This window comes from Myxine glutinosa, chromosome 8 (genome assembly GCF_964187855.1).
Source record: "Myxine glutinosa chromosome 8, kmMyxGlut1.1, whole genome shotgun sequence".
In the NCBI taxonomy this organism is placed as follows: domain Eukaryota; kingdom Metazoa; phylum Chordata; class Myxini; order Myxiniformes; family Myxinidae; genus Myxine; species Myxine glutinosa.
In genome coordinates this window covers 77,442,302-77,467,902 of record NC_136268.1, presented here as the reverse complement: position 1 = coordinate 77,467,902, position 25,601 = coordinate 77,442,302, and the positions used below count along the sequence as shown (strand labels likewise).

The 25,601-nt window shown below is 49.0% G+C and overlaps 1 long non-coding RNA gene across 1 annotated transcript in view; it reads right to left on the bottom strand.

Moving 5' to 3' along the window:
• Nucleotides 1–358: 358 nt before the first annotated feature.
• The window catches only part of LOC144893157 (uncharacterized), a 263,609-nt gene continuing 238,366 nt past the window's right edge, over nt 359–25,601 (bottom strand). The window contains exons 2-3 of the long non-coding RNA XR_013624217.1: nt 618–686; nt 359–377 (exon numbers count right to left, since the gene is read on the bottom strand). This is a non-coding gene — a long non-coding RNA (uncharacterized LOC144893157). The remainder of the gene's footprint in view (nt 378–617; nt 687–25,601) is intronic.

Here is a 25,601-nt window from a genome sequence, read left to right as displayed (position 1 = left end):
GGTCCATTGGTAGCGCCGAATAAATCTCTTGAGCTTTACCCACCAGCACACTTTGCACTAGTATGGTCCAGGCCTCCTCCGGCCAGTTTAACTGTCGAGCCACTTTCTCAAAGTGTGGAAAAAATTGAGTGACCTCCTTTTCACTGAAGGGTGGAACCAGCCTCACATGTCTGCCCACCTCCCAGGTGTTCTGGCTAGGTGTCGACCCCGTCAGCAAGGGTGGTACCTCTCCCCGTTCTCTCATTAAATCCAGCTCCTTGAATTTAATTTCTTGCTGAAGCGCCAGATCACGTTCCTTCAACTCCCTTTCGGCTTTTCTCTCCTCTGCTTCGAGTTCCCTGGCAGCTCTCCTCTCCTCTGCTTTTCTCCCTTCTAACCTTTCCTGGAGTTCTCATTCCACTCTCCTTTCCTCTGCTTGTTTCTCTTCTTTCCTCTCTTCTGCTTTCCTTTCTTCTTCTGCTCTTTCCTTTTCTGCTTTCCTTTCTTCTTCTGCTAACCTTTCCTGGAGTTCTCGTTCCACTCTCCTTTCCTCTGCTTGTTTCTCTTCTCTCCTTTCTTCTGCTTTCCTTTCCTCTTCTGTTCTTTCCTTTTCTGCTTTCCTTTCTTCTTCTTTTAACCTTTCCTGGAGTTCTCGTTCCACTCTCTTTTCCTCTGCTTGTTTCTCTTCTCTCCTCTCTTCTGCTTTCCTTTCCTCTTCTTTTAACCTTTCCTGGAGTTCTCGTTCCACTCTCCTTTCCTCTGCTTGTTTCTCTTCTCTCCTCTCTTCTGCTTTCCTTTCCTCTTCTTTGATCCGTGCCTGGCTCCGTAATTGCAACTCCAGTTTCCGGAGCTCAACGTCTTCTGGTTCTTCGGGTAGCCACTGCCAGGCTAACTCGTCCCATGTTCCTAATCCCACCATAGATTGTATCACCGTGGTCTGCAACTCTGCCTTCCTCAAATTAGTTCGGACCTCCAAGTTAAAATGTTTGGCCAATTTCAAGAGGTCCGATTTTAGTAATGCTCGAAACTGTGCCTCACTAGGGGTTACCGCAAAGTTCTGTGCCACAAACGCCATGGTGACTACTGGTAACACCTGTTAACCTTCACCCCAGAAATTTCCAACAAAGAAAAGCAACAGTATTACTATTATTGCTATTGTTTTTTTTTTTTGTTGTTGTTGTTTTGTCGGCAGAGCAAAACAATTTTGGGAACGTTGGAAAAGTTCCCACTCTTGGGAATTCTTTCCCGGACTAAAATTTAGAAACTTTTATAGATCCCGGACGTAGACCTAATTGCGAATCCGCAAATCGTAATTTGGATGAGCCCCCAATTCTGTTACGTGGTCCTCCCGGTAACTACCTGGTCTTGGTGACCCCCCGGACCGTGGGAGGACCCCGCCAGAAAGATCTCTGATTTATACGCTTTCGTAGCGCAATCAATATGAAAGACACAATAATTCAAGTCAATAAGAAACCCCACACCAAGGACCCGGATTACTCAATAATATATTCCCCAATCAATCAACAACCATCAACAATCAATCACCAATATTACTAAGATGGCCATCTCATATATTTCCCCCCTTTCCCCACTCACGACCCCTCAATGGTCACTGTCCCTCACAATGTCTCTGGGCCCCTCCAGACCAAGGTGAAGGTCGACTTCTCCGCACACGGGCGGTTGAAGGAACCCCTGGCTGATGTGCTCCAAACGTGCACGTCGCGTACCGGGAACAGCTGCTGCAGTGCACACCTCCTTGCAAAGCAAAGCGGGCAAAGCAAGGCGCGGCTCGCAAAGCGCGCGAGGCCCAAGGTGCGACCCGTACGCGTCCTTGTAGACGTTGAGGCGAACTGTGCCGGACGCTTGGTTCCGTGCACGAACCCACGGCAACTTGACGCGTAACCGGTAATTACCCCGCGCAGGTAACTTCTTTCGCCAGACGGGCTTTCAAACGCAGCATTCCCCACGCTGCTCAATATCGACACCGCTCGCGTCGGAGCTGGGCGAGGAAGAAGAGGATCGCCGCTTCTCCCGGACCTCGTGTCTTTTTCTTCTTCCGGTTCACTATCCCGTTTCCGGTCTCCTGTTATCCGGAGCCTCTCTAACCCTTTAACCACAACAACCTTTAATAGAATAAACATTAATAAGCAATGACATGAATAGTAACTCCTCTAAATCCGGGATCCGTAACAGTTGGATGTCGCGTGATTTAGTTGGATATCGCATGCTTTCGTTGGATATCGCATGATTTAGTTGGATATCGCGTGATTTAGTTGGATATCCTGTGATTTAGTTGGATATCGCATGATTTAGTTGGATATAGCATGATTTAGTTGGATATCGCATGATTTAGTTGGATATCGCATGATTTAGTTGGATATCACATGATTTAGTTGGATATCGCGTGATTTAGTTGGATATCACGTGATTTAGTTGGATATCGTGTGATTTAGTTGGATATCGCGTGATTTAGTTGGATATCACGTGATTTCGTTGGATATCACGTGATTTAGTTGGATATCACGTGATTTAGTTGGACTAGGACGTGCCCGTACGTGGGTGCCCGTACTGGGGCCAAAAAAAAAAAAAAAAAAAAATTCCAAATTTAAATCAAGTGTACCTCCCTGTCTTTGCTAGCCATGACATTCGATGCCATTGACCATTGCCACTCCTACGCCACGGTGAGGCGACAGGGTAGGATTTGTAGGAGACCTGAAAGTGCAGTGTCAGTATGTATTCCATGTTCGAATTGTTTTAGTTTTAAAATAGTTTAAAAAAAAAAAGGTTTGCAAAGCATATCAGCAAATTGAAACAGAATTGAAACAGAGCAGAATTCGTTATTATTATTATATTACTACAAATTATTACAAATTATTACATTACAAATTTTATTCGTTAATGTTAATTCCCTGCCATCACCCACTGCCATCACCCTCCCATCACCCTCCCATCACCCTCCCATCACCCTGCCATCACCCTCCCATCACCCTGCCCCATCACCCTGCCCCATCACCCTGCCCCCATCACCCTCCCATCTCCCCCCCATCACCCTCACATCACCCTCCCATCACCCTGCCATCTCCCTCCCACCACCCTCTGCCATCACCCTCTGCCATAACCCTCCCATCACCCTGCCATCACCCTCTGCCATCACCCTCTGCCATCACCCTCTGCCATCACCCTCTGCCATCACCCTCTGCCATCACCCTTCCATCACCCTGCCATCACCCTCCCATCACCCTGCCATCACCCTGCCATCACCCTGCCCCATCACCCTGCCCCATCACCCTCCCATCTCCCCCCCATCACCCTCCCATCACCCTCCCATCTCCCTCCCACCACCCTCTGCCATCACCCTCTGCCATCACCCTCTGCCATCACCCTCTGCCATCACCCTCTGCAATCACCCTCTGCCATCACCCTCTGCCATCACTGTCCCATCACCCTGCCATCACCCTCCCATCACCCTGCCATCACCCTGCCATCACCCTGCCCCCATCACCCTGCCCCATCACCCTCCCATCTCCCCCCCATCACCCTCCCATCACTCTCCCATCACCCTCTGCCATCACCCTCTGCCATCACCCTCCCATCACCCTGCCATCACCCCCCCATCACCCTGCCATCACCCTCCCATCACCCTGCCCCATCACCCTGCCCCATCACCTTGCCCCATCACCCTCCCATCTCCCTCCCAAACAAAGAATAATAAAAATTGTCTACATGTACATTGTACACACCTTTATGTCGTTAGCACCACTTCATAAACAACATTGCAGAGGAAACGGCGCTTCTTCTTTGTTTCCTCGTCCTGGGCAAGAATGCGGAGGCTGCTGGATCTGCCAACCCTACAGGTCGCCACGTAGAACTGGCAATGGCTGAAGAAGTCTCTTGGGCAGAAGATCCCAACATGGTGTAGCGACTGCCAAAAGAAGTTGTGCACTTATTTTGATGAAATCTTTTCGTAACAATTTTTCTTCAATCAATAAATAAATAATAAGAATTGTCCACATGTACACACCTGTATGTCGTTAGCAGCTCTTCATAAACAACATTGCTGAGGAAACGGCACTTCTCCAGGAGATCCTCACATGGTGTACGACTGGCAAAAGAAGTTGTGCACTTATTTTGATGAAATCTTTTCGTAACAATTTTTCTTCAATCAATAAATAAATAATAAGAATTGTCCACATGTACACACCTGTATGTCGTTAGCAGCTCTTCATAAACAACATTGCTGAGGAAACGGCACTTCTCCAGGAGATCCTCACATGGTGTACGACTGGCAAAAGAAGTTGTGCACTTTTTTTGATGAATTCGTTTCGAAACAATTTTTCTTCAATAAATAAATAATAATAAAAATTGTCTACATGTACATTGTACACACCGTTATCTCGTTAGCACCTCTTCATAAACAACGTTGCTGAGGAAACGGCGCTTCTTCTTTGTTTCCTCGTCCAGGGCAAGAATGCGGAGGCTGCTGGATCTGCCAACCCTACTGGCCGCCACGTAGAACTGACCATGGCTGAAGAAGTCTCGTGTGCAGAAGATCCCAACATGGTGTAGCGACTGTCCTTGGGATTTATTCACAGTCATGGCAAAGCAGGGTCGTACCGGAAACTGCCGACGCCGCAGAGTGAACGGGAACATGTTGTCAGATGGACTCAAGGTTATGCGTGGAATGAGCAATGTGCGTCCAGAATTGACACCCATCACAGATTGTGCAACCAACAGATTTGGAAGGATCTGAAGTATGATGTACCTTGAGCCATTGCAGTGCCCGCTTTGCTGGTCGAAGTTTCGCAGCAGCATGATTACCATACCCACCTTGAGAGAGATTCGATGTGGCGGCATACCAGATGGACAGAGGGTGTTCAGGAACTCAGGCGGATACAAATGATCACCCTCAGATTCCGCTGTATCGACGCTACAGCAAACATGTTCCTCCCCTGGAAATATGGTCGTCATGTAGGCATTTACCTGATCGACTTCGGAATTGGTCGGACATAGTATAACACGCTCGCATAGCCACTTGGGGTTGCTAATGTTGTTATGCAAGTCTTCGTACACCCAAGTGACAATATCCTGAAGTTTTTCACCTGGAAGAATGAGCGGTTCCCTGAGCTCAATAGCAAATTCACCCTCTTCTGGATTGACAGGAATCTTCCCTTCACCCAGATCCAGCAGGAATTTTGCAAAATCAGATTCGTCCTGTTGTTCTCCAGCACCCTGCATGATCCTCATGTTTACTCTGAGACGAAGTATCTGCACTTTTCTCCACAGGTATGAGCTCTTGAAGCACCTTCCAACTATGTCAATACGGCTACCGTGTGGCACAACAGTAAGGATCTGCCTCCAGTCACCACTGAAAACCATTGCGATGCCGCCAAATGGGTCCTCTGAGCCCCGAAGCCACTGGAATGTTCGATCTGCTGCCTCCAATGCGCGACGATCCATCATTGAAACCTCATCCACCACCATTAGATTAGTCATGCGTATGAGTGCTGCAGTGGTGTCATTTTCACTGATGTTGCAAGTGGACTCATCAGTGAGAATGAGAGGACACTTGGTCCTACTATGGAAGGTGGCCCCTTTAGGCAGCAGCGTAGCTGCAATACCACTTGCAGCAGTTGCAAGAGCCACTTTGCCCATTGCTCGCACTTTGTTGAGTATATGAGACAATGTGAATGTTTTCCCAGTCCCACCACTTGCATCAACTGCAAGCATGCAGCCATGTCCGTGTTCCACACTCCGCATCACTGTATCGACAACAACGCGCTGCTCGTCATTAAGAAGGCACTCTGTTTGAGCGATGTGAGCCTCAAGTTCTCCTATATTGTGCACTGTTTCGTGCTCGATGACGCGCGGAATGCGAGACTGGAAATGAACTGGTTCAGGCTCAGGAAGGCCAAAGGTCTTACTGAGCGAAAAGCCGTGGCACTCAACTTTGTTCCTCAGCTCTTGTAGCACTGCACTCACAATGCGTCCATTTGGTTCATTCACACCTACTGCACGCATGAAGTCCTCGCACAGCACATACTTGTGCCTTTCCCAGAACTGCACGTGGTTGCCTCTGAGAACGAATATGAGCATGTTGGCAAATACTTCGCGGACTGCAGGGCCAAATGCAATATTTGCAGCCTCTTCCATAACAGAATCCACCTCCTGGTCATTGTCAACGATGCCATATGCAATGCAGGCTGCCAGATAGGTTTCCATGACCCTACCACCAACACGACGGAGATCCTGAAAGCATGTGGGGCCAGGCACGCGGTACAGTAGCATGCGGAGATAGTACAACTCGGCAGTATGTGAGTTGACGGGAATAATGGGGAGCCGCCCAACCGTATCAGCCTTACGGTTATCCTGGAAACTCAGCCTTCTCTTCCGCAATTGAAACCTTTTCCTCAAGTAGGTGAAGTGTTGGAATACATCTGGATATAGAACATGACGCATGTGTGGATGGAGATTCATGGCTTCGAAAAAGGCGGTGAGGGTTGTTGCAGGGGGTCCTGACTCTGCCACGTTCTGTACGGCACCTTCGTCATTGAACGTGATCACCTGCTCATCCTGTAGATGGAGTGCCAGCATCTCGACTGGTGGGTACTTGCGTTGAATGGGGAAATCGTATATGCGCCAGTATCCCTCAGATGCGGTGATGTAACGCCCTAGTTCGTAGCGTGCCACTTCATCATGTCGTAATGCCTCTCGCATCCTCTCATGAGGCTCAAGTCTGACCAGGCACTGGTCCGGGCCCTTTTCAAGGTATTTGGACAGGTACTTGACACAGGTGACAGCACAGACGATCTCAAGGTTGATGTGAGCATCGTACCTGAGGACAATATATGGATTGTAAGGCACAACCGATGCATTGTTAACTAATACGTTAGCACCGCCTCGTATTGTCTTCATGATGGGATCACCAGGTACAGCTTCTGCCCGTCTTCTGTACAGGGGATAGGAGTCATCAGAGAAGCTTGTTGTTTGTCGTAGGGCTTTGGGATAGTCCTTTGTGCACTTCCGGTCTGCCATGCAAGGGCTCAAGATGTTCCATTCCCCACATGGGCCGTGAATCATGTGTGATGTCACAATACGGTGTAGTTCCGGATTTGTGAGTCTGTCAGGAATCTCAGCAGAGACCACGCGATCGACATCTGCTGGTGTTCTGGGCTTGTCGCGAGGTACCACGGTCAGGAGCATGTGTATATGGGGAAGGTGACGCTTTTGCGTTTCCTTCACCATCACGTAAGCGTCCACATGCCCCAAGATGTCATGCTTGAGGATGTCTGCGAGGAGTGCTTACACCTTCATATGAAACACCCGGGCGATGATATCAGGTCTTGCATTGGGTGGCTGACCCTCAAAAACCGATTCTTTAATTTCTGGCCACTTTGGGTTGCAGGTGAATGTTAGGAAAAAGTCTGGCTTTCCCTTGACTCGGACTAAAGCCATTGCATCCTGAAACTCTTTGGCATACCAACGTGGCGACCCATAAATTGACGGTGGCAGAATGGTGAGGCGTCCAGGTAGCACCTCAGCATCACTGTTCAACGCATCAACGATGATCTTATACTTTTCTGCCTTAATTGACTTCTGGTTGCAGCGAATCCAAGTGAGACGGTGTGACTCAATTTTTGCCATCATGTCGCATACGTACTGCTGTGTCAACCTTCCACCACGAAGCAGTAGATTGAAGTGATGAGTAGGATCACGTACTTGTAGATGGTAGCGGTAGAAAGTTGTTGGCGTTGTCCCTGCCAACTCAGTGTGGTACCCCTGAGAGCCGCAGGGTAGCAGAAGTATGTATGATAGTGGGTCATACGCTGGATGCATGGCGTCTATTGTCTGTAAACCTCCTCCTCTGAGGTGAACAGTGACTGCCAGCCTTCCAAACTGCTCAGTTGTCATTGCCCCTGGAGCAATGACAGCCACATCGCTGTCTGGGGAGGGAAGGTTGACGGCACCATGATGAAGGTCTCGGCGCCGCGTGCGACCTGTTAACACAATATTCAGTTCATTGGCGCTATCATTATGAACCACATACTCAATGGCTGATTTGAATTGCTGGACGTATGGGTTGCACTCATGAATGGCCTGTTGTGCTCTTAGCAAAAACTGCTCATTCAGGCCACTGTTCGAGGTGTGGGCACGACGATAATCCAGCTCATGGGCTGGATCGTGAAAGTAGATCTGAGCAAAGCGTGGGGTACAACCCAGATCGGCAAGAGGAGCACCAATGTAATGGTAAACCTTACCTTGTATGCGCACTCCAGGATTGAAGCCAGGCATACGTATCTCTCGGACACCGATACTTGCCATTGCCAGCGCGTTGTTGTACTGTTTCGCGTGCTTCACAAAGGCCTGGTTAAGGAAAAGGTTTTTAATAGCATCTGGAGGATGTGATGGAATTGAACCGGGTTTTGGATTCGTAGGATCATGCATAAGATCGACCTTGCCGTGGTTGCAGCAAAATCCTCTTCTCTCCTCATTCCACACCAAAGCAGCACAATGCGAGCATTTAGTGCATTGAAATATTGAGGTCCTGCTCAGCGCGTGCCTGTACTCACCATGAAGTACCTCTCGGAAGAAATCGGTATCATCGTATCGAGCAAGGTTGCGATTGTCATGGCGAGCCTGCTCTAGTCTCACACGGTGTACATCCTGATGGCGCAGGGCATCCCTTACTTGCCGGTCTTCTCGCTGGTGAGGGATTTCTTCTGCACGACGCCTTGTCTCGCGTCCAGTGTTGTCTGCCAAGCGAGCAGTCCGTACCTCATCCGTTTCTTCTGCACGACGACTTGTTATGCGTCGAGTGTTGTCTGCCAAGCGAGCAGTCCGTTCTTCATCCGTTTATTCTGCACGACGACTTGTTATTCGTCGAGTGTTGTCTGCCACGCGAGCAGTCCGTTCTTCATCCGTTTGTTGTGCACGACGACTTGTTATGCGTCGAGTGTTGTCTGCCACGCGAGCAGTCCGTTCTTCATCCGTTTCTTCTGCACGACGACTTGTTATGCGTCGAGTGTTGTCTGCCACACGAGCAGTCCGTTCTTCATCCGTTTCTTCTGCACGACGACTTGTTATGCGTCGAGTGTTGTCTGCCACGCGAGCAGTCCGTTCTTCATCCGTTTCTTCTGCACGACGACTTGTTATGCGTCGAGTGTTGTCTGCCACGCGAGCAGTCTGTTCTTCATCCGTTTCTTCTGCACGACGACTTGTTATGCGTCGAGTGTTGTCTGCCACGCGAGCAGTCCGTTCTTCATCCGTTTCTTCTGCACGACGACTTGTTATGCGTCGAGTGTTGTCTGCCACGCGAGCAGTCCGTTCTTCATCCGTTTCTTCTGCACGACCACTTGTTATGCGTCGAGTGTTGTCTGCCAAGCGAGCAGTCCGTTCTTCATCCGTATCAGCTGCACGACGACTTGTCACGCGCGTAACGTCGCGTGTCAGGCGAGCAGCTCGTTCTTCGTCAGATTCCATTGCGCGTGCACGCCGTGCAGCTTCGTTCCTTCGTTCTCGTAAACGACGACTCGATTGGGGCATTGTATAATAGATAATAGAATAGGTAATAGAATAGAATAGATAGATAGAATAGATAGATATAACAATAAGACAGTGGGAAGATACAATCGAGACAGTAAGTCGGCACTTTCGTAAGGCCGGAAGTGAAGTCCTCACTGTCCGGAAGTTCGCATGTCGCAGTTACGATTATTCGCCATTTAGGGTTAATGCCCAATTATTCAATTAGCGCCAACGTATTTTGGCTGTTTGCAATTTAAGCGCAAGGAATCAATCAATTCAATGAAAAAAATGAAAAGGAAAAACACGCAACAACAACGCAACAACGCGTTCTGTGATTGGATGCCGGAAGTGCAGTCCTCACTGTCCGGAAGTTCGCAAATCGCAGTTACGATGAATCGCAAATTAGTTTTAATTAGTTTTATAATTAGTTTTAAAACATAGTTTAACGGCAACATAGTTTGCCGACGGGAAATAAATGAATACGCTCTCAAATGTGCCATCCGAGGCAGAGTGTGTTCGCCACGTTCGGCACACGTGATAGCTCGCTGCTCTCTGATTGGTTGAATCGTTTTTTGGACATAGCTCGGTAACTACTTCTGCGATTAATTTAAAACCTTGAAAAGGCACATCCTCGGGTCCCCAGCAATATACCTGGCAAGTTTCAAGTATATCGGACCGGTAGTTGTCGAGAAACAGCGGTCACAGACATACAAACAAACAAACAAACGTACAAACAAACATACACACAGAGATTAGTGGAATTATAGATAGACTAGGACGTGCCCATACGTGGGTGCCCGTACCGGGGCCAAAAAAAAAAAAAAAAATTTTTTCCAAATTTAAATCAAGTGTACCTCCCTGTCTTTGCTAGCCATGACATTCGATGCCATTGACCATTGCCACTCCTACGCCACGGTGAGGCGACAGGGTAGGATTTGTAGGAGACCTGAAAGTGCAGTGTCAGTATGTATTCCATGTTCGAATTGTTTTAGTTTTAAAATAGTTAAAAAAAAAAAAGGTTTGCAAAGCATATCAGCAAATTGAAACAGAATTGAAACAGAGCAGAATTCGTTATTATTATTATATTACTACAAATTATTACAAATTATTACATTACAAATTTTATTCGTTAATGTTAATTCCCTGCCATCACCCACTGCCATCACCCTCCCATCACCCTCCCATCACCCTCCCATCACCCTGCCATCACCCTCCCATCACCCTGCCCCATCACCCTGCCCCATCACCCTGCCCCATCACCCTCCCATCTCCCCCCCATCACCCTCACATCACCCTCCCATCACCCTGCCATCTCCCTCCCACCACCCTCTGCCATCACCCTCTGCCATAACCCTCCCATCACCCTGCCATCACCCTCTGCCATCACCCTCTGCCATCACCCTCTGCCATCACCCTCTGCCATCACCCTCTGCCATCACCCTCTGCCATCACCCTCTGCCATCACCCTTCCATCACCCTGCCATCACCCTCCCATCACCCTGCCATCACCCTGCCATCACCCTGCCCCATCACCCTGCCCCATCACCCTCCCATCTCCCCCCCATCACCCTCCCATCACCCTCCCATCACCCTGCCATCTCCCTCCCACCACCCTCTGCCATCACCCTCTGCCATCACCCTCTGCCATCACCCTCTGCAATCACCCTCTGCCATCACCCTCTGCCATCACCGTCCCATCACCGTCCCATCACCCTGCCATCACCCTCCCATCACCCTGCCATCACCCTGCCATCACCCTGCCCCATCACCCTGCCCCATCACCCTCCCATCTCCCCCCCATCACCCTCCCATCACTCTCCCATCACCCTCTGCCATCACCCTCTGCCATCACCCTCCCATCACCCTGCCATCACCCCCCCATCACCCTGCCATCACCCTCCCATCACCCTGCCCCATCACCCTGCCCCATCACCTTGCCCCATCACCCTCCCATCTCCCTCCCAAACAAAGAATAATAAAAATTGTCTACATGTACATTGTACACACCTTTATGTCGTTAGCACCACTTCATAAACAACATTGCAGAGGAAACGGCGCTTCTTCTTTGTTTCCTCGTCCTGGGCAAGAATGCGGAGGCTGCTGGATCTGCCAACCCTACAGGTCGCCACGTAGAACTGGCAATGGCTGAAGAAGTCTCTTGGGCAGAAGATCCCAACATGGTGTAGCGACTGCCAAAAGAAGTTGTGCACTTATTTTGATGAAATCTTTTCGTAACAATTTTTCTTCAATCAATAAATAAATAATAAGAATTGTCCACATGTACACACCTGTATGTCGTTAGCAGCTCTTCATAAACAACATTGCTGAGGAAACGGCACTTCTCCAGGAGATCCTCACATGGTGTACGACTGGCAAAAGAAGTTGTGCACTTATTTTGATGAAATCTTTTCGTAACAATTTTTCTTCAATCAATAAATAAATAATAAGAATTGTCCACATGTACACACCTGTATGTCGTTAGCAGCTCTTCATAAACAACATTGCTGAGGAAACGGCACTTCTCCAGGAGATCCTCACATGGTGTACGACTGGCAAAAGAAGTTGTGCACTTTTTTTGATGAATTCGTTTCGAAACAATTTTTCTTCAATAAATAAATAATAATAAAAATTGTCTACATGTACATTGTACACACCGTTATCTCGTTAGCACCTCTTCATAAACAACGTTGCTGAGGAAACGGCGCTTCTTCTTTGTTTCCTCGTCCAGGGCAAGAATGCGGAGGCTGCTGGATCTGCCAACCCTACTGGCCGCCACGTAGAACTGACCATGGCTGAAGAAGTCTCGTGTGCAGAAGATCCCAACATGGTGTAGCGACTGTCCTTGGGATTTATTCACAGTCATGGCAAAGCAGGGTCGTACCGGAAACTGCCGACGCCGCAGAGTGAACGGGAACATGTTGTCAGATGGACTCAAGGTTATGCGTGGAATGAGCAATGTGCGTCCAGAATTGACACCCATCACAGATTGTGCAACCAACAGATTTGGAAGGATCTGAAGTATGATGTACCTTGAGCCATTGCAGTGCCCGCTTTGCTGGTCGAAGTTTCGCAGCAGCATGATTACCATACCCACCTTGAGAGAGATTCGATGTGGCGGCATACCAGATGGACAGAGGGTGTTCAGGAACTCAGGCGGATACAAATGATCACCCTCAGATTCCGCTGTATCGACGCTACAGCAAACATGTTCCTCCCCTGGAAATATGGTCGTCATGTAGGCATTTACCTGATCGACTTCGGAATTGGTCGGACATAGTATAACACGCTCGCATAGCCACTTGGGGTTGCTAATGTTGTTATGCAAGTCTTCGTACACCCAAGTGACAATATCCTGAAGTTTTTCACCTGGAAGAATGAGCGGTTCCCTGAGCTCAATAGCAAATTCACCCTCTTCTGGATTGACAGGAATCTTCCCTTCACCCAGATCCAGCAGGAATTTTGCAAAATCAGATTCGTCCTGTTGTTCTCCAGCACCCTGCATGATCCTCATGTTTACTCTGAGACGAAGTATCTGCACTTTTCTCCACAGGTATGAGCTCTTGAAGCACCTTCCAACTATGTCAATACGGCTACCGTGTGGCACAACAGTAAGGATCTGCCTCCAGTCACCACTGAAAACCATTGCGATGCCGCCAAATGGGTCCTCTGAGCCCCGAAGCCACTGGAATGTTCGATCTGCTGCCTCCAATGCGCGACGATCCATCATTGAAACCTCATCCACCACCATTAGATTAGTCATGCGTATGAGTGCTGCAGTGGTGTCATTTTCACTGATGTTGCAAGTGGACTCATCAGTGAGAATGAGAGGACACTTGGTCCTACTATGGAAGGTGGCCCCTTTAGGCAGCAGCGTAGCTGCAATACCACTTGCAGCAGTTGCAAGAGCCACTTTGCCCATTGCTCGCACTTTGTTGAGTATATGAGACAATGTGAATGTTTTCCCAGTCCCACCACTTGCATCAACTGCAAGCATGCAGCCATGTCCGTGTTCCACACTCCGCATCACTGTATCGACAACAACGCGCTGCTCGTCATTAAGAAGGCACTCTGTTTGAGCGATGTGAGCCTCAAGTTCTCCTATATTGTGCACTGTTTCGTGCTCGATGACGCGCGGAATGCGAGACTGGAAATGAACTGGTTCAGGCTCAGGAAGGCCAAAGGTCTTACTGAGCGAAAAGCCGTGGCACTCAACTTTGTTCCTCAGCTCTTGTAGCACTGCACTCACAATGCGTCCATTTGGTTCATTCACACCTGCTGCACGCATGAAGTCCTCGCACAGCACATACTTGTGCCTTTCCCAGAACTGCACGTGGTTGCCTCTGAGAACGAATATGAGCATGTTGGCAAATACTTCGCGGACTGCAGGGCCAAATGCAATATTTGCAGCCTCTTCCATAACAGAATCCACCTCCTGGTCATTGTCAACGATGCCATATGCAATGCAGGCTGCCAGATAGGTCTCCATGACCCTACCACCAACACGACGGAGATCCTGAAAGCATGTGGGGCCAGGCACGCGGTACAGTAGCATGCGGAGATAGTACAACTCGGCAGTATGTGAGTTGACGGGAATAATGGGGAGCCGCCCAACCGTATCAGCCTTACGGTTATCCTGGAAACTCAGCCTTCTCTTCCGCAATTGAAACCTTTTCCTCAAGTAGGTGAAGTGTTGGAATACATCTGGATATAGAACATGACGCATGTGTGGATGGAGATTCATGGCTTCGAAAAAGGCGGTGAGGGTTGTTGCAGGGGGTCCTGACTCTGCCACGTTCTGTACGGCACCTTCGTCATTGAACGTGATCACCTGCTCATCCTGTAGATGGAGTGCCAGCATCTCGACTGGTGGGTACTTGCGTTGAATGGGGAAATCGTATATGCGCCAGTATCCCTCAGATGCGGTGATGTAACGCCCTAGTTCGTAGCGTGCCACTTCATCATGTCGTAATGCCTCTCGCATCCTCTCATGAGGCTCAAGTCTGACCAGGCACTGGTCCGGGCCCTTTTCAAGGTATTTGTACAGGTACTTGACACAGGTGACAGCACAGACGATCTCAAGGTTGATGTGAGCATCGTACCTGAGGACAATATATGGATTGTAAGGCACAACCGATGCATTGTTAACTAATACGTTAGCACCGCCTCGTATTGTCTTCATGATGGGATCACCAGGTACAGCTTCTGCCCGTCTTCTGTACAGGGGATAGGAGTCATCAGAGAAGCTTGTTGTTTGTCGTAGGGCTTTGGGATAGTCCTTTGTGCACTTCCGGTCTGCCATGCAAGGGCTCAAGATGTTCCATTCCCCACATGGGCCGTGAATCATGTGTGATGTCACAATACGGTGTAGTTCCGGATTTGTGAGTCTGTCAGGAATCTCAGCAGAGACCACGCGATCGACATCTGCTGGTGTTCTGGGCTTGTCGCGAGGTACCACGGTCAGGAGCATGTGTATATGGGGAAGGTGACGCTTTTGCGTTTCCTTCACCATCACGTAAGCATCCACATGCCCCAAGATGTCATGCTTGAGGATGTCTGCGAGGAGTGCTTACACCTTCATATGAAACACCCGGGCGATGATATCAGGTCTTGCATTGGGTGGCTGACCCTCAAAAACCGATTCTTTAATTTCTGGCCACTTTGGGTTGCAGGTGAATGTTAGGAAAAAGTCTGGCTTTCCCTTGACTCAGACTAAAGCCATTGCATCCTGAAACTCTTTGGCATACCAACGTGGCGACCCATAAATTGACGGTGGCAGAATGGTGAGGCGTCCAGGTAGCACCTCAGCATCACTGTTCAACGCATCAACGATGATCTTATACTTTTCTGCCTTAATTGACTTCTGGTTGCAGCGAATCCAAGTGAGACGGTGTGACTCAATTTTTGCCATCATGTCGCATACGTACTGCTGTGTCAACCTTCCACCACGAAGCAGTAGATTGAAGTGATGAGTAGGATCACGTACTTGTAGATGGTAGCGGTAGAAAGTTGTTGGCGTTGTCCCTGCCAACTCAGTGTGGTACCCCTGAGAGCCGCAGGGTAGCAGAAGTATGTATGATAGTGGGTCATACGCTGGATGCATGGCGTCTATTGTCTGTAAACCTCCTCCTCTGAGGTGAACAGTGACTGCCAGCCTTCCAAACTGCTCAGTTGTCATTGCCCCTGGAGCAATGACAGCCACATCGCTGTCTGGGGAGGGAAGGTTGACGGTACCATGATGAAGGTCTCGGCGCCGCGTGCGACCTGTTAACACAATATTCAGTTCATTGGCGCTATCATTATGAACCACATACTCAATGGCTGATTTGAATTGCTGGACGTATGGGTTGCACTCATGAATGGCCTGTTGTGCTCTTAGCAAAAACTGCTCATTCAGGCCACTGTTCGAGGTGTGGGCACGACGATAATCCAGCTCATGGGCTGGATCGTGAAAGTAGATCTGAGCAAAGCGTGGGGTACAACCCAGATCGGCAAGAGGAGCACCAATGTAATGGTAAACCTTACCTTGTATGCGCACTCCAGGATTGAAGCCAGGCATACGTATCTCTCGGACACCGATACTTGCCATTGCCAGCGCGTTGTTGTACTGTTTCGCGTGCTTCACAAAGGCCTGGTTAAGGAAAAGGTTTTTAATAGCATCTGGAGGATGTGATGGAATTGAACCGGGTTTTGGATTCGTAGGATCATGCATAAGATCGACCTTGCCGTGGTTGCAGCAAAATCCTCTTCTCTCCTCATTCCACACCAAAGCAGCACAATGCGAGCATTTAGTGCATTGAAATATTGAGGTCCTGCTCAGCGCGTGCCTGTACTCACCATGAAGTACCTCTCGGAAGAAATCGGTATCATCGTATCGAGCAAGGTTGCGATTGTCATGGCGAGCCTGCTCTAGTCTCACACGGTGTACATCCTGATGGCGCAGGGCATCCCTTACTTGCCGGTCTTCTCGCTGGTGAGGGATTTCTTCTGCACGACGCCTTGTCTCGCGTCCAGTGTTGTCTGCCAAGCGAGCAGTCCGTACCTCATCCGTTTCTTCTGCACGACGACTTGTTATGCGTCAAGTGTTGTCTGCCAAGCGAGCAGTCCGTTCTTCATCCGTTTATTCTGCACGACGACTTGTTATGCGTTGAGTGTTGTCTGCCACGCGAGCAGTCCGTTCTTCATCCGTTTGTTGTGCACGACGACTTGTTATGCGTCGAGTGTTGTCTGCCACGCGAGCAGTCCGTTCTTCATCCGTTTCTTCTACACGACGACTTGTTATGCGTCGAGTGTTGTCTGCCACGCGAGCAGTCCGTTCTTCATCCGTTTCTTCTGCACGACGACTTGTTATGCGTCGAGTGTTGTCTGCCACGCGAGCAGTCCGTTCTTCATCCGTTTCTTCTGCACGACGACTTGTTATGCGTCGAGTGTTGTCTGCCACGCGAGCAGTCTGTTCTTCATCCGTTTCTTCTGCACGACGACTTGTTATGCGTCGAGTGTTGTCTGCCACGCGAGCAGTCCGTTCTTCATCCGTTTCTTCTGCACGACGACTTGTTATGCGTCGAGTGTTGTCTGCCACGCGAGCAGTCCGTTCTTCATCCGTTTCTTCTGCACGACCACTTGTTATGCGTCGAGTGTTGTCTGCCAAGCGAGCAGTCCGTTCTTCATCCGTATCAGCTGCACGACGACTTGTCACGCGCGTAACGTCGCGTGTCAGGCGAGCAGCTCGTTCTTCGTCAGATTCCATTGCGCGTGCACGCCGTGCAGCTTCGTTCCTTCGTTCTCGTAAACGACGACTCGATTGGGGCATTGTATAATAGATAATAGAATAGGTAATAGAATAGAATAGATAGATAGAATAGATAGATATAACAATAAGACAGTGGGAAGATACAATCGAGACAGTAAGTCGGCACTTTCGTAAGGCCGGAAGTGAAGTCCTCACTGTCCGGAAGTTCGCATGTCGCAGTTACGATTATTCGCCATTTAGGGTTAATGCCCAATTATTCAATTAGCGCCAACGTATTTTGGCTGTTTGCAATTTAAGCGCAAGGAATCAATCAATTCAATGAAAAAAATGAAAAGGAAAAACACGCAACAACAACGCAACAACGCGTTCTGTGATTGGATGCCGGAAGTGCAGTCCTCACTGTCCGGAAGTTCGCAAATCGCAGTTACGATGAATCGCAAATTAGTTTTAATTAGTTTTATAATTAGTTTTAAAACATAGTTTAACGGCAACATAGTTTGCCGACGGGAAATAAATGAATACGCTCTCAAATGTGCCATCCGAGGCAGAGTGTGTTCGCCACGTTCGGCACACGTGATAGCTCGCTGCTCTCTGATTGGTTGAATCGTTTTTTGGACATAGCTCGGTAACTACTTCTGCGATTAATTTAAAACCTTGAAAAGGCACATCCTCGGGTCCCCAGCAATATACCTGGCAAGTTTCAAGTATATCGGACCGGTAGTTGTCGAGAAACAGCGGTCACAGACATACAAACAAACAAACAAACGTACAAACAAACATACACACAGAGATTAGTGGAATTATAGATAGACTAGGACGTGCCCATACGTGGGTGCCCGTACCGGGGCCAAAAAAAAAAAAAAAAAATTTTTCCAAATTTAAATCAAGTGTACCTCCCTGTCTTTGCTAGCCATGACATTCGATGCCATTGACCATTGCCACTCCTACGCCACGGTGAGGCGACAGGGTAGGATTTGTAGGAGACCTGAAAGTGCAGTGTCAGTATGTATTCCATGTTCGAATTGTTTTAGTTTTAAAATAGTTAAAAAAAAAAAAGGTTTGCAAAGCATATCAGCAAATTGAAACAGAATTGAAACAGAGCAGAATTCGTTATTATTATTATATTACTACAAATTATTACAAATTATTACATTACAAATTTTATTCGTTAATGTTAATTCCCTGCCATCACCCACTGCCATCACCCTCCCATCACCCTCCCATCACCCTCCCATCACCCTGCCATCACCCTCCCATCACCCTGCCCCATCACCCTGCCCCATCACCCTGCCCCATCACCCTCCCATCTCCCCCCCATCACCCTCACATCACCCTCCCATCACCCTGCCATCTCCCTCCCACCACCCTCTGCCATCACCCTCTGCCATAACCCTCCCATCACCCTGCCATCACCCTCTGCCATCACCCTCTGCCATCACCCTCTGCCATCACCCTCTGCCATCACCCTCTGCCATCACCCTCTGCCATCACCCTCTGCCATCACCCTTCCATCACCCTGCCATCACCCTCCCATCACCCTGCCATCACCCTGCCATCACCCTGCCCCATCACCCTGCCCCATCACCCTCCCATCTCCCCCCCATCACCCTCCCATCACCCTCCCATCACCCTGCCATCTCCCTCCCACCACCCTCTGCCATCACCCTCTGCCATCACCCTCTGCCATCACCCTCTGCAATCACCCTCTGCCATCACCCTCTGCCATCACCGTCCCATCACCGTCCCATCACCCTGCCATCACCCTCCCATCACCCTGCCATCACCCTGCCATCACCCTGCCCCATCACCCTGCCCCATCACCCTCCCATCTCCCCCCCATCACCCTCCCATCACTCTCCCATCACCCTCTGCCATCACCCTCTGCCATCACCCTCCCATCACCCTGCCATCACCCCCCCATCACCCTGCCATCACCCTCCCATCACCCTGCCCCATCACCCTGCCCCATCACCTTGCCCCATCACCCTCCCATCTCCCTCCCAAACAAAGAATAATAAAAATTGTCTACATGTACATTGTACACACCTTTATGTCGTTAGCACCACTTCATAAACAACATTGCAGAGGAAACGGCGCTTCTTCTTTGTTTCCTCGTCCTGGGCAAGAATGCGGAGGCTGCTGGATCTGCCAACCCTACAGGTCGCCACGTAGAACTGGCAATGGCTGAAGAAGTCTCTTGGGCAGAAGATCCCAACATGGTGTAGCGACTGCCAAAAGAAGTTGTGCACTTATTTTGATGAAATCTTTTCGTAACAATTTTTCTTCAATCAATAAATAAATAATAAGAATTGTCCACATGTACACACCTGTCTGTCGTTAGCAGCTCTTCATAAACAACATTGCTGAGGAAACGGCACTTCTCCAGGAGATCCTCACATGGTGTACGACTGGCAAAAGAAGTTGTGCACTTATTTTGATGAAATCTTTTCGTAACAATTTTTCTTCAATCAATAAATAAATAATAAGAATTGTCCACATGTACACACCTGTATGTCGTTAGCAGCTCTTCATAAACAACATTGCTGAGGAAACGGCACTTCTCCAGGAGATCCTCACATGGTGTACGACTGGCAAAAGAAGTTGTGCACTTTTTTTGATGAATTCGTTTCGAAACAATTTTTCTTCAATAAATAAATAATAATAAAAATTGTCTACATGTACATTGTACACACCGTTATCTCGTTAGCACCTCTTCATAAACAACGTTGCTGAGGAAACGGCGCTTCTTCTTTGTTTCCTCGTCCAGGGCAAGAATGCGGAGGCTGCTGGATCTGCCAACCCTACTGGCCGCCACGTAGAACTGACCATGGCTGAAGAAGTCTCGTGTGCAGAAGATCCCAACATGGTGTAGCGACTGTCCTTGGGATTTATTCACAGTCATGGCAAAGCAGGGTCGTACCGGAAACTGCCGACGCCGCAGAGTGAACGGGAACATGTTGTCAGATGGACTCAAGGTTATGCGTGGAATGAGCAATGTGCGTCCAGAATTGACACCCATCACAGATTGTGCAACCAACAGATTTGGAAGGATCTGAAGTATGATGTACCTTGAGCCATTGCAGTGCCCGCTTTGCTGGTCGAAGTTTCGCAGCAGCATGATTACCATACCCACCTTGAGAGAGATTCGATGTGGCGGCATACCAGATGGACAGAGGGTGTTCAGGAACTCAGGCGGATACAAATGATCACCCTCAGATTCCGCTGTATCGACGCTACAGCAAACATGTTCCTCCCCTGGAAATATGGTCGTCATGTAGGCATTTACCTGATCGACTTCGGAATTGGTCGGACATAGTATAACACGCTCGCATAGCCACTTGGGGTTGCTAATGTTGTTATGCAAGTCTTCGTACACCCAAGTGACAATATCCTGAAGTTTTTCACCTGGAAGAATGAGCGGTTCCCTGAGCTCAATAGCAAATTCACCCTCTTCTGGATTGACAGGAATCTTCCCTTCACCCAGATCCAGCAGGAATTTTGCAAAATCAGATTCGTCCTGTTGTTCTCCAGCACCCTGCATGATCCTCATGTTTACTCTGAGACGAAGTATCTGCACTTTTCTCCACAGGTATGAGCTCTTGAAGCACCTTCCAACTATGTCAATACGGCTACCGTGTGGCACAACAGTAAGGATCTGCCTCCAGTCACCACTGAAAACCATTGCGATGCCGCCAAATGGGTCCTCTGAGCCCCGAAGCCACTGGAATGTTCGATCTGCTGCCTCCAATGCGCGACGATCCATCATTGAAACCTCATCCACCACCATTAGATTAGTCATGCGTATGAGTGCTGCAGTGGTGTCATTTTCACTGATGTTGCAAGTGGACTCATCAGTGAGAATGAGAGGACACTTGGTCCTACTATGGAAGGTGGCCCCTTTAGGCAGCAGCGTAGCTGCAATACCACTTGCAGCAGTTGCAAGAGCCACTTTGCCCATTGCTCGCACTTTGTTGAGTATATGAGACAATGTGAATGTTTTCCCAGTCCCACCACTTGCATCAACTGCAAGCATGCAGCCATGTCCGTGTTCCACACTCCGCATCACTGTATCGACAACAACGCGCTGCTCGTCATTAAGAAGGCACTCTGTTTGAGCGATGTGAGCCTCAAGTTCTCCTATATTGTGCACTGTTTCGTGCTCGATGACGCGCGGAATGCGAGACTGGAAATGAACTGGTTCAGGCTCAGGAAGGCCAAAGGTCTTACTGAGCGAAAAGCCGTGGCACTCAACTTTGTTCCTCAGCTCTTGTAGCACTGCACTCACAATGCGTCCATTTGGTTCATTCACACCTGCTGCACGCATGAAGTCCTCGCACAGCACATACTTGTGCCTTTCCCAGAACTGCACGTGGTTGCCTCTGAGAACGAATATGAGCATGTTGGCAAATACTTCGCGGACTGCAGGGCCAAATGCAATATTTGCAGCCTCTTCCATAACAGAATTCACCTCCTGGTCATTGTCAATGATGCCATATGCAATGCAGGCTGCCAGATAGGTCTCCATGACCCTACCACCAACACGACGGAGATCCTGAAAGCATGTGGGGCCAGGCACGCGGTACAGTAGCATGCGGAGATAGTACAACTCGGCAGTATGTGAGTTGACGGGAATAATGGGGAGCCGCCCAACCGTATCAGCCTTACGGTTATCCTGGAAACTCAGCCTTCTCTTCCGCAATTGAAACCTTTTCCTCAAGTAGGTGAAGTGTTGGAATACATCTGGATATAGAACATGACGCATGTGTGGATGGAGATTCATGGCTTCGAAAAAGGCGGTGAGGGTTGTTGCAGGGGGTCCTGACTCTGCCACGTTCTGTACGGCACCTTCGTCATTGAACGTGATCACCTGCTCATCCTGTAGATGGAGTGCCAGCATCTCGACTGGTGGGTACTTGCGTTGAATGGGGAAATCGTATATGCGCCAGTATCCCTCAGATGCGGTGATGTAACGCCCTAGTTCGTAGCGTGCCACTTCATCATGTCGTAATGCCTCTCGCATCCTCTCATGAGGCTCAAGTCTGACCAGGCACTGGTCCGGGCCCTTTTCAAGGTATTTGTACAGGTACTTGACACAGGTGACAGCACAGACGATCTCAAGGTTGATGTGAGCATCGTACCTGAGGACAATATATGGATTGTAAGGCACAACCGATGCATTGTTAACTAATACGTTAGCACCGCCTCGTATTGTCTTCATGATGGGATCACCAGGTACAGCTTCTGCCCGTCTTCTGTACAGGGGATAGGAGTCATCAGAGAAGCTTGTCGTTTGTCGTAGGGCTTTGGGATAGTCCTTTGTGCACTTCCGGTCTGCCATGCAAGGGCTCAAGATGTTCCATTCCCCACATGGGCCGTGAATCATGTGTGATGTCACAATACGGTGTAGTTCCGGATTTGTGAGTCTGTCAGGAATCTCAGCAGAGACCACGCGATCGACATCTGCTGGTGTTCTGGGCTTGTCGCGAGGTACCAGGGTCAGGAGCATGTGTATATGGGGAAGGTGACGCTTTTGCGTTTCCTTCACCATCACGTAAGCGTCCACATGCCCCAAGATGTCATGCTTGAGGAAGTCTGCGAGGAGTGCTTCCACCTTCATATGAAACACCCGGGCGATGATATCAGGTCTTGCATTGGGTGGCTGACCCTCAAAAACCGATTCTTTAATTTCTGGCCACTTTGGGTTGCAGGTGAATGTTAGGAAAAAGTCTGGCTTTCCCTTGACTCGGACTAAAGCCATTGCATCCTGAAACTCTTTGGCAAACCAACGTGGCGACCCATAAATTGACGGTGGCAGAATGGTGAGGCGTCCAGGTAGCACCTCAGCATCACTGTTCAACGCATCAATGATGATCTTATACTTTTCTGCCTTAATTGACTTCTGGTTGCAGCGAATCCAAGTGAGACGGTGTGACTCAATTTTTGCCATCATGTCGCATACGTACTGCTGTGTCAACCTTCCACCACGAAGCAGTAGATTGAAGTGATGAGTAGGATCACGTACTTGTAGATGGTAGCGGTAGAAAGTTGTTGGCGTTGTCCCTGCCAACTCAGTGTGGTACCCCTGAGAGCCGCAGGGTAGCAGAAGTATGTATGATAGTGGGTCATACGCTGGATGCATGGCGTCTATTGTCTGTAAACCTCCTCCTCTGAGGTGAACAGCGACTGCCAGCCTTCCAAACTGCTCAGTTGTCATTGCCCCTGGAGCAATGACAGCCACATCGCTGTCTGGGGAGGGAAGGTTGACGGTACCATGATGAAGGTCTCGGCGCCGCGTGCGACCTGTTAACACAATATTCAGTTCATTGGCGCTATCATTATGAACCACATACTCAATGGCTGATTTGAATTGCTGGACGTATGGGTTGCACTCATGAATGGCCTGTTGTGCTCTTAGCAAAAACTGCTCATTCAGGCCACTGTTCGAGGTGTGGGCACGACGATAATCCAGCTCATGGGCTGGATCGTGAAAGTAGATCTGAGCAAAGCGTGGGGTACAACCCAGATCGGCAAGAGGAGCACCAATGTAATGGTAAACCTTACCTTGTATGCGCACTCCAGGATTGAAGCCAGGCATACGTATCTCTCGGACACCGATACTTGCCATTGCCAGCGCGTTGTTGTACTGTTTCGCGTGCTTCACAAAGGCCTGGTTAAGGAAAAGGTTTTTAATAGCATCTGGAGGATGTGATGGAATTGAACCGGGTTTTGGATTCGTAGGATCATGCATAAGATCGACCTTGCCGTGGTTGCAGCAAAATCCTCTTCTCTCCTCATTCCACACCAAAGCAGCACAATGCGAGCATTTAGTGCATTGAAATATTGAGGTCCTGCTCAGCGCGTGCCTGTACTCACCATGAAGTACCTCTCGGAAGAAATCGGTATCATCGTATCGAGCAAGGTTGCGATTGTCATGGCGAGCCTGCTCTAGTCTCACACGGTGTACATCCTGATGGCGCAGGGCATCCCTTACTTGCCGGTCTTCTCGCTGGTGAGGGATTTCTTCTGCACGACGCCTTGTCTCGCGTCCAGTGTTGTCTGCCAAGCGAGCAGTCCGTACCTCATCCGTTTCTTCTGCACGACGACTTGTTATGCGTCGAGTGTTGTCTGCCAAGCGAGCAGTCCGTTCTTCATCCGTTTCTTCTGCACGACGACTTGTTATGCGTCGAGTGTTGTCTGCCACGCGAGCAGTCCGTTCTTCATCCGTTTCTTGTGCACGACGACTTGTTATGCGTCGAGTGTTGTCTGCCACGCGAGCAGTCCGTTCTTCATCCGTTTCTTCTGCACGACGACTTGTTATGCGTCGAGTGTTGTCTGCCACGCGAGCAGTCCGTTCTTCATCCGTTTCTTCTGCACGACGACTTGTTATGCGTCGAGTGTTGTCTGCCACGCGAGCAGTCCGTTCTTCATCCGTTTCTTCTGCACGACGACTTGTTATGCGTCGAGTGTTGTCTGCCACGCGAGCAGTCCGTTCTTCATCCGTTTCTTCTGCACGACGACTTGTTATGCATCGAGTGTTGTCTGCCACGCGAGCAGTCCGTTCTTCATCCGTTTCTTCTGCACGACGACTTGTTATGCGTCGAGTGTTGTCTGCCAAGCGAGCAGTCCGTTCTTCATCCGTATCAGCTGCACGACGACTTGTCACGCGCGTAACGTCGCGTGTCAGGCGAGCAGCTCGTTCTTCGTCAGATTCCATTGCGCGTGCACGCTGTGCAGCTTCGTTCCTTCGTTCTCGTAAACGACGACTCGATTGGGGCATTGTATAATAGATAATAGAATAGGTAATAGAATAGAATAGATAGATAGAATAGATAGATATAACAATAAGACAGTGGGAAGATACAATCGAGACAGTAAGTCGGCACTTTCGTAAGGCCGGAAGTGAAGTCCTCACTGTCCGGAAGTTCGCATGTCGCAGTTACGATTATTCGCCATTTAGGGTTAATGCCCAATTATTCAATTAGCGCCAACGTATTTTGGCTGTTTGCAATTTAAGCGCAAGGAATCAATCAATTCAATGAAAAAAATGAAAAGGAAAAACACGCAACAACAACGCAACAACGCGTTCTGTGATTGGATGCCGGAAGTGCAGTCCTCACTGTCCGGAAGTTCGCAAATCGCAGTTACGATGAATCGCAAATTAGTTTTAATTAGTTTTATAATTAGTTTTAAAACATAGTTTAACGGCAACATAGTCTGCCGACGGGAAATAAATGAATACGCTCTCAAATGTGCCATCCGAGGCAGAGTGTGTTCGCCACGTTCGGCACACGTGATAGCTCGCTGCTCTCTGATTGGTTGAATCGTTTTTTGGACATAGCTCGGTAACTACTTCTGC